The sequence below is a fragment of the Rhinopithecus bieti genome, unplaced genomic scaffold (genome assembly GCF_001698545.2).
Source record: "Rhinopithecus bieti isolate Rb0 unplaced genomic scaffold, ASM169854v2 scaffold_14018, whole genome shotgun sequence".
Lineage (NCBI taxonomy): Eukaryota > Metazoa > Chordata > Mammalia > Primates > Cercopithecidae > Rhinopithecus > Rhinopithecus bieti.
In genome coordinates this window covers 66,249-81,135 of record NW_016807666.1, presented here as the reverse complement: position 1 = coordinate 81,135, position 14,887 = coordinate 66,249, and positions in this window count along the sequence as shown.

Below are 14,887 nucleotides of genomic sequence, written 5' to 3'. Positions count from 1 at the left end.
CTCTGACTTTTTAATGATTGCCATTCTAACTGGTGTGAGATGGTATCTCATTGTGGTTTTGATTTGCATTTCTCTGATGGCGAGTGATGATGAGCATTTTTTCATGTGTCTGTTGGCTGCATAAATGTCTTCTTTTGAGAAGTATCTGTTCATATCCTTTGCCCACTTTTTGATGGGGTTGTTTGATTTTTTCTTGTAAATTTGTTTATGTTCTTTGTAGATTCTGGTTATTAGCCCTTTGTCAGATGGGTAGATTGTAAAATTGTCTCCCATTCTGTAGGTTGCCTGTTCACTCTGATGGTAGTTTCTTTTGCTGTGCAGAAGCTCTTTAGTTTAATTAGATCGCATTTGTCAATTTTGGCTTTTGTTGCCATTGCTTTTGGTGTTTTAGTCATGAAGACCTTGCCCATGCCTATGTCCTGAATGGTATTGCCTAGGTTTTCTTCTAGGGTTTTTATGGTTTTAGGTGTAACATTTAACTAGGACAGTGCAGAGGTGAAATACGGGGTTGGAGCCCCCCAGACAGAGTCCCCACTGAAACACTGCTAGTGGAACTGTGAGAAGAGGGCCACCAGCCTCCAGACCCCAGAATGGTAGGTCCACCTGCACCTTGCACCCTGGGCCTGAAAAACTGTAAGCACTCAATGCCAGTCTTTGAGGCCAGCTGCAGGCGCTGAACCCAGTAGAGCCACAGGGGTGGAGCTGCGCAAGGACTTAGGGGCCCAATCCTTTCATTAGTGTGCTCTGGATGTGGGACATGGAGCCAAAAGAGATGATTTTGGAACTTCGAGATTTCATGATGGCCCTGCTTGGTTTTAGGCTTGCATGGGGTCTGTAGCCCCTTTCTTTTGGCCTGACTGGTACTGTCATCTGCCTGGTCATCAAAACCAAGAAGTTGGAAACAGCCCTTTACTGTTTTTCTTTTTTTTTTTTTCTTTTTTTTTGAGATGGCATCTCCCTCTGTTGACCAGGCTGGAGTGCAGTGGCACGATCTCAGTTCACTGCAATCTCTGCCTCCTGTGTTCAAGTGATTCTCCTGCCTCAGCCCCCCAGGTAGCTAGATAGGCATAGTGACCACCACTATGCCTGGCTAATTTTTGTATTATTAATAGAGACAGAATTTCACCATTTTGACCAGTCTGGTCTTAAACTCCCGACCTCAAGTGATCTGCCTGCTTCAGCCTCCCAAAGTGCTGGGATTATAGGCATGAGCCACTGTGCAAGGCTGCCCTTAACTTCTCATTGCTAGCTTCTCCTCCCACTACTTAATTAATAACTAAATCTGGTTACAGCTTCCTCCTTAAAATTTCTCACGTCTATCTCCCCTGTATGTCTCCACTGCCACTGCCCTATCTCAGGACTCAATGTCTTTTTTTTGGTGTATTACCTCAAACTCCTAATAGGTCTAATTGCCTCTAGTGTCTTTTGCCATATGTCATTCAGTCCTAGCAAGAAAGAGATGGAACATTCCAAATGAGAAGACTGATGAAGGGATTATTTTCAGAAGTGGGAGTAGGGTATAAGGAAATTTTCAAGGGATAATGCAGTACTCTTGGGCTGGCAACAACAGAGAGTCATTACACCTGTAGACCTGAAGGGAAAAATCACAGGGAGTAGATCTCAGAACCTGAACAAGCTGGCCATATGGAGAAAGTTGCCTCATAGGAGCTGTGGCCTTTGTTAGATGGATACAGCTAATTCACTGTGACCAGCAGAAAGGAAATTGATGGAATAATTACTCTGATCTCTGCCGCCTCCCTCCCTCAGGATCTCTTACCAGTATCTTGCATTGCCTGGAGGGAAAGGGAGACTTGTGAAACAAGTCTCGACATTATGAAACACAGAGCAGGGTGGACACAAGTGGAGAGCAGGGTGAATGGACAAATGGACTCTTTCCTGTCAACCCCATTCTATCTTCCATCTGGTGACCAGAGTGGTCTTTTCAAGTTACAAAAAATTTTGTTGGCCAGGCGCGGTGGCGCAAGCCTGTAATCCCAGCACTTTGGGAGGCCGAGACGGGTGGATCACGAGGTCAGGAGATCGAGACCATCCTGGCTAACACAGTGAAACCCCGTCTCTACTAAAAAATACAAAAAACTAGCCGGGCAAGGTGGCGGGCGCCTGTAGTCCCAGCTACTCGGGAGGCTGAGGCAGGCCAATGGTGTAAACCCAGGAGGCGGAGCTTGCAGTGAGCTGAGATCCAGCCACTGCACTCCAGCCTGGGCGACAGAGCGAGACTCCGTCTCAAAAAAAAATTTTTTTTTGTTATAATTTGGTCCCTTCTCTGCTCAATGTTCTTCAAATTCTCTCCCTTGTCTACATCCTGTATTTTCAAAGCAAATTGTCATGGTATGTGATGGCTCAGAATTAACATGCAGGAGTGTCAATTTTACTCACTTTTTAAAGGAAAGACAAGGGAAATACTGTCTTATATTTATGGCATGGAATGAGAACTTTGTATGAATTTTAGTGATAGAACATATATAACCCAAATGTTTACAAGTTCTTCATCCATCAGTAGAGTTGCTCCTCCCTTGAAATGTCTACTTTCCCGGGTCAAGCCCCCAGGTTCTGTGACTGAATATCCCCACTGGTCTCCCCATGAGTGTGTCTTTTTACTCTGTTGCAGTTCTTTTAGTTTGCCTCACCACAAAGTGAGATTGAGGCCACCTCCCTTTATTTCTCAAGACACACCCTGATCAAGGCCGTGCATTAACAGAGTGGTCTCCAACCTTTTTGGCACCAGGGACTGGTTTTGTGGAAGAAAATTTTTCCATGGATTGTGGGAGAAAGGTGGTTTTGGGATGAAACGGTCCCACATTAGATCATCAGGCATTAGATTCTCATAAGGAGCAGGCAACCTAGATCCCTCGCATGCACAGTTCACAATAGGGTTCAAGCTCCTTTGAGATCGAATGCAGCCACTGATCTGACAGGAGGCACAGATCAGGAAGTAATGCTCACTTGCTTGCCACTCACCTCCTGCTGTGTGGCCTCCTGCTGTTCCTAACAGACCACAGATTGGTACCGGTCCATAACCCAGGTGTTGGGGACCCCTGTTAACAGACTCTACCAAGACTTAAAGTTAACACAAGGAAATCACAATGCAGAGAACACAAAAGCAGATAGCGGCTCTCACTGCCCCTAGATGCCACTGGCAGCGCCCTCTTTGTTAAAGGGAACTCATTCTGATCTTTTCTTATCCTGGCAGGATAACCTTAAGTCACATTTATCTTACCCAGAGGAGAGTTTTCTTTACCATAGTCTTCTTTTCTCGAGTTCAATTCTCTAACAACCTATTTCTGGACACATTTAAAGGGCTGTAGGTTTGCCAGATTTAGCAACTGTGGAAAGGTTCTAATACCAATAATTTCTTTAGAGATGCCACAATCCAATGAAAACAGTTATTTACATTATCTCATAAAATGCATACTATCTCAATCTGAAACTCTGTAATTATTTCCTGGTTCAGGAATCACAGAGCAATTAAAAGGTATTCTACTTAAAATTTGCTAATTTTTTTTTTGACGGATTCTTGCTCTGTTGCCCAGGATGGAGTGCAGTGGCACGATCTCAGCTCACTGCAACCTCTGCCTCTCACGCTCAAGCAATTTTCTTGCCTCAGCCTCCCAAGTAGCTGAGATTACAGGCACCCACCACCACGCCTGGCTAACTTTTATATTTTTAGTAGAGATAAGGTTTCACCATGTCGGACAGGCTGGTCTCAAACTCCTGACCTCAGGTGATCCACCTGCCTCAGCCTCCCAAAGTGCTGGGATTACTGGTGTGAGCCACTGCACCCAGACTATAATTTGATGATGTTAAAATGTCTCACTTAGAATAGTCTCTCCCAAAAGGAAGTTAACAGCAAAGCCCCATAAGTCACTGAGCCTCATGTTGCAATCTGATGAACACTGCTATCTTCCCTGAAGGCTATGCATTATGGAAGGGCTGGAGCCATCATTTAATTTAAAATTTTAATATAACACAAGTAATACTTTACACACATGCTCACAGTGCAGATGGATAAAGATTGTTTTGTTCTTCTTTGTGTCTTCTTTGGGGTTGCCTATAGCACTTATAAATGTGGATTGGACCAATTAGTGCAATTTTGAAAAACTGAACATAAGGAAATTTTTAAAAAGTATTTACTATTCTGGAAAGACGTTTGGCAGTTTCTGAAAAAACTAGACATGCAACTACCATGCAACACAATGATTATACTCATGAGCATTTATCCCAGAGAAACAAAGACTTATGTTCATATAAAAACCTATATACAAATGCTTATAGCACCTTTATTCATAATGTTCCTAAACTGGAAGTAGCTCAGATGTCCATTAATGGGGGAATGGTTAATGAAATTGTGATACTTATATACCATGGGCTACTACTTGGTAATAAAAAGGAACACATTATTGATATACACAACAACCTGTATTAGTCTCCAGAGAATTATGCTAGGTAAAAGTAGCCAATTCCCTCTTCCCTGGAAATCACCATTTTCTTTTGTTTCTATGAATTTGACTATGTACTTTAGATATTTGATGTGAGGGCAATCATATAGTATTTGTCTTGAATTACTTTTGTGTTATTCTTTTGTTTTAATTTCTAAACCAATTACAGTAGAGAATGTGGCTTGTATGATTTCTGATGTTTGGAATTTGTTTAGATTTTATTACCTAATGCATAATAATTTTGTAAATAATTCTCACGTATTTGAAAAGAACATATTTCTATTGAATACAAATCTTTATTTTATTGAGTCAAACATGCTAAATGTATTTCAAAATTTTACATATTTACTTAACTTTGTTTGACTTCATCTAATGATTTCTGAAAAAAGAAAATGTCTCCCACATTCATGGGGATGTTTAATATCTCCCCTTCCTATTCATTTTGTTTTGTATATTCTGGTTTCAAAATAATTTTCTATGAAGACTTTGAAGACATTACTTCTAGTAGCCAGTGTTGCTGGTAGGGATTCTGACATTCAGCTGATTCTCACTACTGTGTAATTAAGAATAAAGTAGAACTCAGAAGACATATACCTATTAGGAAATAAAAACAATAAGAACAAACATTTAATTAAAGAAACAAGTAATGAACAATAAGATAAACTTCAGTAAATTGTAAGAAGGAATTAATGTTTAAATGCAAATTTAATGAAATAGAAAATAAAAATGTTAGATCCAATTAATAAACCTAAGCTGTTTTTTGAAAAGATTGGTAGAGTGGTCAAGCCCTTAGTAAGTATAAATTCATAAAAATGAGAGAAGACTAAATTAAATACTATTAAGGATAAGAAGAAAAGTTAAAATAAAATAAAACTGTGTACAATTCCCTGATGAATTTCTCATAAAATATAAATAATTGAAATGGTCAAAAAAGATGAAAACCTGGAGAGCCTAATTAATTATGGAGGCTTTCACTGGCTAGTTTAAAAATTTTAACTATTCAGTATTAGTTAAATTTTGAAATGGTAACCATAAGCTCTTTGTAAATACACATGAAAAGATACTCAATATCATTAGTAAACTGCAAATTAAAACCACATGAGATACCATTTCACACCCTCTAGAATGGCTATAATTTTTTTAAAAAAGGAAGATAGATGTTGAGAAAATTGAACCCTAACACAATGCTAGTAGGAGTGTAAAGTTGTGCAGGTGATTGGTGGTTCTTCAAAAAGTTAAATATAGAATTACAATATGACCCACAATTCCATTTCTAAGTATATACTCGAAGGAACTGAAAACAGGTGGTCAAATACTTGTACACAAAAGTTTATATCAGCTCTATTCATGGGAGTCATAAAATGCTATCAACCCAAATGTCCATCAACTGATAGTTAGATAAACAAAATGTACTATATCCGTTCAATGGAATATTACTTGCCATAAAGAGGAATAAAGTACTGATACATAATATACCATGAATTAACCTCAAAAACAGTAAACTAAGTGAAAAAGTCAGACACAAAAGGTCATATATTATAGAATTCCATTATTTATATGAAATATCCTGAGTAGGCAAATCAATAGAGACAGAAAGTCGATCAGAGTGCTTGCCAGAGTTGAGGAGGAGGAGAAGGAATTGGGAGGGTGACTTTTTTTTTTTTTTTTTTTNGAACCTTTCAGGTTCAGTTTTCCAGACACTGAATCTTTGGGAAGAGGAGTATTTGCTTGGTAGCACGTTGTGGGAAGATTAGCTGGTGGAAGAACTTTTTGCAACGTGTATGTTTTTTTGTTTTTGTTTTTTTGAGATGGAGTCTTGCTCTTGTCACCCAGGCTGGAGTGCAATGGCACAATCTCAGCTTACTGTAACCTCTGCCTCCCAGGTTCAAGCGATTCTTCTGCCTCAGCCTTCTGAGCAGCTGGGATTATAGGCACCCACCACCGTACCCGACTAATTTTTTTTTCTTTTTTTTTGAGACAGAGTCTCACTCTGTGGCCTGGACTGGAGTGTGGTGGTGTGATCTGGGCTCACTGCAAGCTCCGCCTCCCGAGTTCAAGCGATTCTGGTGCCTCAGCCTTCCAAGTAGCTGGGATTACAGGAGCCCATTACCATGCCTGGCTAAATTTTTTGGATTTTTAGTAGAAACGGGGTTTCACCATGTTAGCCAGGCTATTCTCGAACTCCTGACCTCAGGTGATCCGCCCGCCTCAGCCTCCCAAAGTGTTGGGATTACAGGGGTGAGCCACCGCGCCCGGCCAGAGGGTGACTACTTAAGGAGAAAGGTGTTTTCCTTTGAGGTGATAAAAATATGGGACTAGACAGAGATGCTGATTGTACATTGGGAATGTGCTAAATGCCACTGCATTGTACACGTCAATATGGCCAATTTATATTATGTGCATTTTACCTCAATAAAAAACTCACAAATAAAAACACCATGCCTATGTAGTTTTACCAGTGACTTCCAGCAAACACCAAGAAACGGATAATTCTACATCATATAAGTTGTTCCACAGCATAGAACAAGAAGGAGAGCTTCTTAACTCATTCAGCAGACAAGGAAAACATTAAGAAAGAAAACAATAAGACTGTCTCACTTAGAAAAGTATACACAAATTTTTACTATAATATCAATAAACATTAACATTACTTATATTACATATGTACATATATAATATAAATTATTAAAGAAATAAAAAAATACATCATGACCAATTCGGGTTTATTCTAAGAATCCAAGAAAGGGTCAGCGTTAGAAAATGTATTATTGAACTTTACTACATTAGCAGATTACAGAAGAAAAACCATAAGGCTTCTTAATACATGTTAAAAGATTATTAAATTTAAAACAATATCTGATTAAAAATTCTTAATAAGTAAGAAACATGGTGAGACTTAATAAACTTGATAAACTTGAAGTTAAAAAAAAAAATACAGCAAACGTCATAGGTAATGGCGAAATACCAAAGAAATCTCACTGAAGTCAGAGACAAACATGGCCCATATTTTGCATTTATTTAACATTTACCAGAAATGTTGTCTAATACATCAAGATAATTCAATACAATATAATCACCAATTATTTATTGAGTAGTATTTTTCTCTCCCGATACATATCTTTTAGAGGGACTAAAAAAGAATAAGGCATAATTATTGAAATAGAAGCATGGAAAACACATTATTATAGATAATATGATTGCCAAAATAGCCAACAGAATCAAGTAAAATATTATTAAGTTTGCTAGGAGAGTTTAAGAAGTTTATTTAGAACAGGCACTGTGGCTCATGCCTGTAATCCCAGCACTGTGAGAGGCTGAGGTGGGCAGATCACTTGAGGTCAGGTGTTCCAGACCAGCTTGGCCAATGTGGCGAAACCTCATCTCTACTAAAAATACAAAAATTAGCCAGACATGGTGGTGTGTGCCTGTAGTCCCAGCTACTCGGGAGGCTGAGGGATGCGAATCACTTGAACCTGGGAGACAGAGCTTGCAGTGAGCCGAGATCAGGCCATTGCACTCCAGCATGGTAACGGAGTGAGACTCTGTCTTAAAAAAAGAAACAAAAAAACATAACAAAACAAAAAAACTACTTAAACTTTTATGTTTACTAAAATAGAATCAAGTAAAAAAATTTTCAATTTGCTAAGAGAGTTTAAGAAGTCTACTTGTCTACTTATGTTTACTAAAAGACATAAAGGAAGGTAATGGCTAACATTTATTAAAATGTACTGTGTTCCAGGCATCCTTTCAGGTCCTTTACATAAATTATCTCATTTGATCTTCACAACAAACCAACAAAATAGGTACTTTTATTATTAACCTTTTACAGAAGAGGAAACTTAGGCTGGGTAATTAGTGCAAGGTTGAGCTGGTATTAATGACAGAAAGAGGAGTCAAACCCAGGTAGCTTGGTTCCTTATCTCATGCACCTTCACAGTTCTGTATATTGCTTGGTGCTAGCAGAGATCACCAATTGGTCACATAATCCATATTCCTGGATAGAAAGATAGTATAGTAAAAAAATGTTGGTTCTTGGCCAGGTGACTTACAGGTGACTAACACCTGTAATCCTAGCCCTTTGGGAAGCCAAGACAGGAGGATCACTTGCAGCCAGAAGTTGGAGACCAGCCTGGACAACACAGTGAGATGTCTGACTCTATGCTTTTAAAAAAGGTTGATTCTCCCTAAGTTAATACATATATTCCATATATCCTCACAAAATGTCAATAGGAATACTATTCAGCTTTTTAAAAAGTGGGATTATTTTATTTTATTTATTTTTCATTTATTTTAATTTTTTATTTCAATAGCTTTAGGGTACCAGTGGTTTTTGTTGCATCAATGAATTGTATAGTGGTGAAGCGAAGTCTGGGATTTTAGTGGACCCATCATCTGAGTAGTGTACATTAAACTTAATAGGTAATTTTTCATTCCTTACGCCATTCCCATCCTTCCCACTTATGAGTCTCCAACGTTCATTATACCAACTGTATGCTTTTGCATATCTGTAGCTCAGCTCTCACTTATAAATGAGAATATATGTTTGGTTTTTGATTCCTGAGTTACTTCAGTTAGTATAATGGCCTCCAGTTCCATCCAAGTTGTTGCAAAATACATTATTTCATGCTTTTTTATTGCTAATATTTCATGGGGTATATATAACACACATATATATAAAATTTTCTGTATCCATTCATCAGTTGATGGGCACTTAGGTTGATTCAATATCTTTGCAATTGTAAATTGTGCTGTGATAAGCATATGTGTGCAGGTGTCTTTTTGACATGCTGACTTGTTTTCCTTTGGGTAGATAGCCAGTAGTAGGATTGCTGGATTGAATGGTAGATCTACTTTAGTTCTTTGAGAAATATTCGTACTATTTTCCACAGAGGTTGTAGTAATTTACATTCCCACCAGCAGTGTATAAGCATTCCCTTTTTACCACATCTGCACCAGTATCTACTACTTTTTGACTTTTTAATATTGGCTGTACCAGCTGGGGTATGGTGGTATCTCATTGTGGTTTTAATTTGCATTTCTCTGATGATTGGTGATGTTGAGCACTTTTTCATATGTTTGTTGGCCATTGGTATATCTTCTTTTAAGAAATTTCTATTCGTAAGCCTAGCATGGGTGCTCACACCTGTAATCCTACCTAGCTCTTTGAGAGGCCAAGTTGTGCGGATTGCTGGAGCTCACGAATTTGAGATCAGTCTGGGCAACATGGCGAAACCCCATCACTATTAAAAAAATACAAAAAGGAGTAGCCAGGCATGGTGGCACAAGCCTGTAGTCGCAGCTATTTGGGAGGCTGAGGTGGGCGGATGGCTTGAGCGTTGGGGGCAAAAGTTGCAGTGAGCCAAGATCACGCCACTGCATAGAGCCAGACCTTGTCTCAAAAAAATCCAAATAGTATGTTCATGCCATTTAACCACGATTTAATGGGATTATTTGTTTTTTTCTTGATGACTTGTTTGAGTTCCTTGTAGATTCTGGATATTAGATCTTTGTTGAATGCATAATTTGCAAATCTATTACAAAGGTTTTGAAGGAGAGAAAATGTGCAAAAGTAATGAAATAATTTTGAAAAATAAAACAAAAGAAAACAATGAGAGTGGATTTTCCTTCCCAGTCAGAAAAACATACAATGCTATGTTAATTAAAATGACGTAGTATTGGTAGAGAAAGAAACAATTCATCTGATGGAACAGAGTAGAATCCAGACACAAACCTATACACAAAGACATTTAGCTTTTTGAATGTGACAAGAAAGAAAATTGTGGGACAATTGTATATTTGACTGAAAGAAAATAAATTTAGATCTCTACCTAATACCATATGTAAAAATAGATTCCAAATGTATTTGGACATCTTAAAGGAAAAAATTTATAAAATTATAACAAGAAATACAGGAGAATATTTTTTGTAATTTTGGAGATGAAATAACCCTTCCTCAGCAAAATAGAATCCCCAATGCTCTAAATTAGAAGATTGACAGATTTGACTATATAAAAGTGAAAATGCGTGTGACAAATGATGCCATGAAAAAAGTTAAAAGAGAAGCACAAGGATTAGAAAAAAATATTTGACACATTTATATGATTTATCCACAGGGGATTGCTTCTAGGACCCTTGTGGATACCAAAATCCATGATGCTCAAGTTCCTGTAATAGAATGGCATAGTATTTATATATAACCTATGCACATCCTCCAGTACAGTTTAAATAATTCTGGATTACTTATAATCCCTAAGGTAATATAAATATTGTATAAATAATTGCTATACTGTACTGTTTTTTTGTATTTTTTCTTATTGTTGCAATTTTTTTCTAATATTTTAAATCCATGATGGATTGAATCCACACACGTGGAACCCACAGATATGGAGGGCTGTATGCACAGCAGACAAGATTACTATTCATATAATACAAGGGATTTCAATAAGTCAATATGGAAATTATAAATATTCCAAGTTGTGGTAGAGACAGTCATGTTTACCAAATATTGCATACGAAAACTTACATTTCTCATTCTCTGCAGTTTGGTGTGAATACACAACTATTCTGTCCAAAGAAATATGAATTTAAGTGATGTGTGTTATTTCTGGGTTAAGGCAAAAGAAACCCACAAGCAATTCTCTTAGTTTTTCTCTGCTAAGGAGTCTGTATGATTTGGATATGCGGTGGTGGACCTCTATCAATGTGGCTTTCTCTGAGTCACTATCCATAGAGCGCCCCGATGACTCACAGTGGACACATAGTGTGAGCAATAAATAAAGTTTCATTGTGTTAAGATATTGAGGTTTTGAGATTAATTTGCTGGTGCAGCATATATAGTCTAGTCTGGCTAATGTTTCGTTTGTTTTTTGTTTTGTTTTGTTTTGTTTTGAGATGGAGTCTGGCTCTGTCGCCCAGGCTGGAGTGCAGCGGTGCGATCCGGCTCACCGCAAGCTCCGCCTCCCAGGTTCACGCCATTATCCTGGCTCAGCCTCAGGAGTAGCTAGGACTATGAGTAGCTGGGACTACAGGCGCCCGCCACCTCGCCCGGCTAATTATTTGTACTTTTAGTAGAGACGGGATTTCACTGTGTTAGCCAGGATAGTCTCGATCTCCTGACCTCATGATCCGCCCGCCTCGGCCTCCCAAAGTGCTGGGATTACAGGAGCGAGCCACCGCGCCCAGCCGAGTCTGGCTAATGTTTCAATAGAAAAATGAGAAAACATATAAACAGATAATTCTCAGTGGAAGAAAGAAAAATGGTCAATAAACATTTATAATGGTATGCAAATTAAAGGAACAAAGAAATATTATTTTTGATCAGTATATTGGAAAACATGAAAGATGTGGACACTATAGAGTGTTGACTGTGTGAGGAAACAGGTGCTGTCAAACACTAGACTGGCATACAAATGCCTTTTCTGAAGGACAATTTTATAGTATCTAGCAACTTCTACTTTTATGTATGTATATAAGGCATAGAACACATTTGAACGATATGTATGTACGAGATGTTCACAGTAGCTTTGTAACAGAGAAAGAGAAACTATTGATATGTCCAATAATAAAGGAATGTTTAAATAAATTATAGTAGCTTCATATTATAAAATATTGTTAAAATCCTAAGGGCCCGTTAAAAACAATACTGTAGATTGTAGATACTAGTGACTTGGAACCATCTCCAAGACATCTTATTAGATGAAAATTTAAGATGCAAAATAATATATTTATACTGTGTGATTTCAAGGCTGTTAATATTTATATTTGCATATATAAAGATATGTTTTTACACACAATGGGTTTGTGGGTGGGAATCAAGAAATACTTTTAAGTTTTACTTTATAACTTCTGTTTGAATTATTTCACAACTAGACTGTATTCATGTGTTATCTGTGGACTTAGGGGAATAAAGGAAAATAGAAATGTGTAAGACCAGAAAAATTGAATTAAATTATTTTTAACAGAGTGCTTTCTTTATGACCTTTCTCAGTATCAAGTATTGATTCATAAAATCTAAGAAAAAGCAAAAAGAAAACCCCAAAACTTATGATAGATAAAAATAGACTCAGGAGATAAGGGAAGGAGGTCATTCATTTGCTTAACCCTAAACTCACAGCATTGGCTCTATCAAATTACACAAGCCAATAGGGACCCTCTAAAGAAATCCCAACCTTGGCTGCACCTTGGAATCACCTGAGAGCTTTGAAAATACTGATATCTGGGTTGCATCCTTAGAGATTCTGATTTAATTGGTTTAGGGTGTGGCCTGGGCATCGGAATCTTCTGTGAAGCTTCCCGGGTGGCTAAATGGGCAGAGGAGGCTGAAAATCCCTGCCTTAGATAAAGTAGACATCATTACCGGGTTTTAAATTAGGAGATCAAAAGGAATAGGGGAATCAATTTGTATCCCTCAAAAATGATGTTATTCAAAGAACACATGAAAAAATGGCTCTGACTAAAACTGGTTTAAATATACTATCTCTCTCAAACTGGTTACTCAGTAGCTCTCTCCAATGCTGCCCTGGAGGACTGGCCTCAGATGGGAGTGGGCAAAGCCTCTGAGTTATGGCATCGTCTTTCCCCTTTTTAAAATCAAAGTAGAATATGGCCCCTTGAGAGCAGCCCAAGGGAAAAGTCGGGAGGCCTCACTCATGATGCTGTGTCAGAAAAGTTTCTGAGCCACTGTCATTTCAGAAGGTGCCTCTGAGGGACAGGTCCAATCTCAGCTTTCCTAACGAGGCTCTGGGGAGGACTTGCTATTGAACATTTAGGCTCCTTTTCTTTGATGTTAATTAACCACTTGAGTTGGCTACTGATAGCCTAATTAAATGGAATCCAGAGGTAAACGTTTGGCTTCTCCTTGGTGAATGGGTGCTTGGGAATTAAGCTTGGAATCTCTTAGCACATCAAGTCAGTCTCAAAGTAACCGTGGCCTCAGCTGATCCCAACACAGTTCCCTGGTACAGAGAAACCAATATTACCCAGGCATACCCATCCCACTGTCTAGTCAGAGAAACATGTTCTCCCTTGAGAGCAAAGTTATTTATCTCCTGATTAGAACATTGGCATATCTGGTTTGGAACTCTACTGAAACAGAAGCAAAATGGGACTCTGGGGGAGGTCATGGCTGTCCTTGGTGACCTTAGCTTCACACAGGTTAAGGTTTGGCCACAAATATCTCTGCTTTTTCTCCATGGTGTTTGGGTAGGCACCTGGGATTGAGAAATAGACACGGCAGTTATATTTCCTTTACCATGATGACCTAGTGAACATTGGTTGACATCTTTAAATTTGTTAAAATTATGTGATTAAAAAATATGTCCTAGTTCAGTAGGTGGCGAAAATTATTAGATGGTATTATGGCAAAGGAATTCAAGAAACTTTGAATTCCACTCTGAAATACAGGTACTTCTTCCCATGAGATTGCTAAGAGAAATGCTGCCCAAGGAATAATGGCAAACCAAAGCAAAGTAACATTTTATTGTTATCTGGACTTTGGGCCCTGCAGATAATTCAGTAAAGCTACAAGGTTTCTAAACTAGTTATATTTATTTTAATTTTATCTTCTTAACTTTTATATCTTTAGGGGATACAAGTGAAGATTTCTTACATGTACACTATTAATTTTTATCTTCTCAACTTTTATATATTTAGGGGATACAAGTGAAGATTTCTTACATGTACACTATTGCATAGCAGTGAAGCCCGGGCTTTTAGTGTACCCATCATTTGAATAGTGAACGTTTTCCCCAATAGGTAATTTTTCAACCTGCACCCCACAGCATCCCCCCTTTTGAAGTTCCCAATACCTATTGTTTCCATCTTTATATACACATGTATGTCCGGAGCCGTGAGGCCTGGAAATTGCCGCGGCCTCTGTTGCTTAAGCTCTGCATTGTGGAGACAAGATGGCGCACTTCCTGGTTCTTCATCATCAACTTTACCCGCGCGCGCGAACTTTTCCCGCCCGCGCTTAGATAACCTCCCATGCCCCGGAAAGACTAAGTCTACCGAGCATGCGCCTGGTGAGGTCTCTCATTATTCTCCTCCCCGCCTGCTCTGAGCCCTTCCTCTTCCCTGCCAGCCTATATAAGGCATTGCACTGCCGCCATTAAACGAGACTTGATCAGGATACTGTCTTGTCTCCATTTCTTGTGTCTCTTGTCTCTCTAAATTCCCACCCCCTCCTTCAAGGTCTGTGTTAATGATCCCACTGGACGGGTCACGTGGCGCCCAAACGCGGGGCTTGGATATGAGGGAACTGCGTGAGGAAGAGGGCACATAGAAAGGCTGGCGACTAAAGTGAAAGAAAAATCCCTCCGACCGTCGTGGGAGCCTGCTGCGTCGGAGTTGAGGGTAAGTTACGCCCCCGAAATGGGACAATAATTAAGCCATCATCAAATCTTCGTAGGTCAATTAAAAGAGGCTTTAAA